Source organism: Centroberyx gerrardi, chromosome 7 (genome assembly GCF_048128805.1).
Source record: "Centroberyx gerrardi isolate f3 chromosome 7, fCenGer3.hap1.cur.20231027, whole genome shotgun sequence".
NCBI classification, from domain to species: Eukaryota; Metazoa; Chordata; class Actinopteri; order Beryciformes; family Berycidae; genus Centroberyx; species Centroberyx gerrardi.
The window spans coordinates 18,022,206-18,026,525 of record NC_136003.1 but is presented as its reverse complement, the minus strand read 5'-3'; positions in this window follow the sequence as shown (position 1 = coordinate 18,026,525).

The following is a 4,320-nucleotide window of genomic DNA, read 5'->3' as shown; positions in this document are numbered from 1 at the left end:
CTCTTGTGGTGTGTGATTACTTTGATTCTTTGTAGTCCTGTGAAATGTTCTTAAAAATATTTTACCATTTGAAAAACCAGCCATAGGAAAACAATCCACAAAATGATGCTAACGATATGCGAACAATGTGAAGAAGTTTTACTACTCCCTACTTGGAAGGCTTGATTTAACTGTTACTAAGCTTCCCTCACTAAGTTGTAGCCTACTACTATTTTTTTTTACTAAATATTTTGTAACTAAATATTTCCTATAATAAATGGCTTGGAAATGTACCCTTGCAGATGGTAAATAATAAAGTATGTGAGGGTTGAATTGTTTTTGTTTTAAGGCATGGTTGGCTGTTATCTGCATGTCATAACTTGATTTTGGACAGGGAGAAAACTAGAGGTTTCGTAAGATGGATACTATGATCGTTTTAGCCTTAACATGCTTTTGGGAAACAAGGCTCTGGACGTTTTACCCAAGTGTTCTTACTGTGTTTATTCGATGTACTTTCTGTGCGTTCATTGCAGCCCGAACATGTGGTAGGGGAATCCCTCTCAGAGTAGCCCCACTCAATTGGTTTCGTCCATATTTTTCCTAATGAGGCTTTCAGGGGGATTTTTCCTTGTCCTAATTTGATAGTCTAATGTCGGGGTTTTCGTATTCATTCATTGCTTCATGATGTGACCGTGTTGAAGTTGACTTAAAGATCACAACATGAAACATCACTGAAAATGAATATTATTCTTTCTCCAACATCATTTTGGACAAGGAGAAAACACAGATCACTACACAGCAGGATGATATTAGGCAACCACCAAAAGACTGTTAAAGTGCCACACCTTGTTGTTCACAGAGGGGATTTTCTGTGCTTCAATGCCAACACCAAACCTTCAGGCCAAAGACGGTTCTCAACATGTTCTTTGACTTTTGTGGCAGGCTGGTATGTATGATAGCAGAATGGCAGCTGTTTTCAAACCCTGTTAAAAAGGCCAGCTATTTTTCATGGTCAGACTGTAATTATGTTCAGGCTGTAGTTAAGGCCCCCTAGCGGACATTTACAGTCAGGCCCCCTAGCGGACATTTACAGTTAGGCAGACTTATGGTCACCAAAATTAGGATCCCCTTTTCCAATCGGGACTTTCATGATGTGGTGTACTGCGGTGTTCCTGCATGTTCAAGTTGTTATTCCTTGCCTCGTCACCTCTACTTTTCAGAGTGTTGTCTGTGCGTGCAGCTAAGTGTAAGTCACTTATTCATTTGTTGTTTTATGAGTATTTGGATGAGTGTTTAGTGTATTCTATTAAGCTGAGTTGTTATGTTGCTATTAGCTCTATCGCTAGCATAGCATTACTTTGACATTCAGAAGCTAACTAGCCTTGCTAAGCTGACTCAATTATTACCATAGTGGTAGCTAAGTGTTCGTTAGCTATTGTGATGATTTAGGTTATCCATATTATAGTTTTATCTTGCCTTTGAGTTAATTGGAGATATTTATATGAAGTCATACGAATTGCAAGCATCTCTGTACTGGCTGTAACAGTTAATTTATGTTGCTATGCCTTGATAAATCATTTGCATTCTGTATAGGACACCAATTGAAATCTTGTATTTTATTTCTCGTTTTTTGTAGAAACCACACATAACTAACACTTGTAATGGAAAGAGAAGAGGACTGTAACTTTGAATAGGTTCATTAAACTACCCCTCGTAGTGGACACTGTCTCATCGTGTTCTTGCTGGACATGCTGTAGTGGTTGCCAGTCAGCATCTGGGACAATTTATACTCTAGAAGTCACAATTCAAAACATGGTCCTTCGAGCCGGATGTGGCAAATACAGGAGTGGTGACACTAAGACTTTCCGGAAATTCGCCTTGAAGGTGCGTGCCTTGGTTGGGATGTTGGACCGGTTGGGAGATATTGGACAGACTGAACTCAAGTGTGGGTCCCATGTCTCAAGGATCTTAGCCACGTTGCCACATCATTTGAGAGCTAATTTCAAGAGGCACATCAACCCCCTTAAGACACCAATCCCAACTCTTGTACATCTGGCAGAATGGTTGGAGTATGAGGTTAGAGTGCAGGAGGATGGCACTCAATTCAGCAGTGGTCAAGACAAGGAGCGCCCCAGTTCCCGAAAGGAACAGCAGAGAGTGTCTAAGTCTAAGAGCACCTCTATACTTCATGGAAGTGAGCAAAGGGAAAGGAATATGAAGCCACCGGCGAATCCGGAAGTTCTAGGGCAGGCTAGAGAACCACAGACAAAATTTGTAACACTACACAGCACTTCCTAAACCAGTGTAACAATTTCAAGATCCTCTCCAAGGAACAAAATGAAACTTGGATTAATTCAAACAAAAAATCCTGGAAATGTGGCCATGATCATTCATCAGCACAGTGTACACTCAAAGCTAAGTGTAAGATATGCAAGAAGAAACATTTGGAAGTCCTCCATGAAGTTAATACCGTTCGGGGACCAAATACCACTTTCAGTAGCCCTGCTACTGAAGAAAAACTATGCACCATCAGTTCCACAGTGGAAACCTTATACGTAGATCGACCTACAAGCAGCCGCAAGGTGTTACTAAAGGTCATTCGAGTCATCCTGCGCAGTGGAGATGCATCCATTGATACATATGCTGTGCTTGATGATGGCTCAGAGCGCACTATCTTGCTTCATGAGGCAGTGCAGCAGCTAGGTCTAGAAGGGAGCCCTGAGGATTTGCATCTGCGTACAGTACGACATGACATTTGTATCGTCCATGGCTCCACTGTGTCCTTCTCATCCAAGCCGTGAGTATAACATCCACCAGGCCTTCACAGCTAAGGAGCTTGGATTGGCAAGTCACACCTACCCTGTTGCAGCTCCCCAAGAAGAAATACCATCATCTCAGAGATCTGCCTATCCCCGCTATCGACCAGGCGCAGCCCTTACTGCTGATAGGTTCAGACTACCCCCATCTGATCCTCCCAACAGAACCAGTACGTCGGGGACCTCCAGATGGACCAGCAGCTGTCAAGACTCCGCTAGGCTGGATTCTTCAAGGCCCATCAAAATTCCTGAAGCACAGTCTCACTACGGCACAGTGCTTCCTAACGTCGACTCTTGCTCCGCCGGCGGAACTCTTCAACCAGGTTGAAAGGTTGTGGCAGCTTGACATACTACCGTACAAGAGTGAGAAGATCGTTACACGATCAAGGGAGGATACAGAAGCGTTCAGAAGGTTGGAGGAGAAAACTGTACAGGTTGAGGTGGATGGTATCCAGCGGTATGCCACACCCCTTCTGTGGAAAAGGAATCTCCCCTTACTAGAGGCTCCTAAGGAGGCTGTACTCTCCCACCTGCGTAATACAGAGAAACGCCTAGTAAAGGATCCTAGTAAGGCCGAACCATATAAGGAGGAAATCAGCAAGCTCCTCATATCTGGATACATAAAGAAGATTCCACCCACTGAGGTCGCCAGCAGCCCAGGGTGGTATATCCCCCACCACATGGTGAGTCACAATGCAAAGAATCGCATTGTCTTTAACTGTTCCTTCAGATATAAAGGCCAGAGTCTGAATGAACAACTCCTTCCTGGCCCTACATTAGGATCAACCCTGTTGGGAGTCCTTTTACGCTTCCGGGAATATGCAGTGGCAATCAGTAGCGACATAAAGGGGATGTTTCACCAGGTGCGTCTCTTACCTGAAGATCAGCCTTCTCTCAGGTTCCTATGGCGAGATGTGCACAAGGATCATCCCAGTGTCTATCAGTGGTTGGTATTACCATTTGGAACAACATGTAGTCCCTGCTGTGCGACATTTGCCTTGCAAACGCATGTAAAGGATCACAGTCTGCCTGATGAGGATGTGCGCACTGCAGTGGAGCACTGTTTTTATGTGGATAACTGGCTGCAAAGCCTACCCACTGTTGTGGAAGCTAAGAGGCTAGCTGACAAGCTACAACATCTCCTGGCAGAGGGTGGATTTGATTTGCGGCAGTGGGCCAGTAACCATCCAGAGGTGATCAGCCATCTACCTCCAGAATGAACATCAGAGAGCAGTAAACTGTGGTTCACCCAGAATGGCCATGACCCCCAAGAGCTCGCTCTGGGACTGATGTGGCACTGTCTCCCAGATACACTGGATTACAAGCCAGCCCAAATAATGAGAGAGGCTCCCACTATGCATGTAATCTACCGAGTTCTTGCCAGCCAGTTTGACCCACTGGGGTTCATCAGCCCTTATGTCACTAGGGCAAAGATTCTGGTTCAGAGACTCTGGAATAAGAAGCGCGAGTGGGATGATCCAGATTTGCCTGAAGACCTGGATCGACTGGGAGGATGAACTCCCCC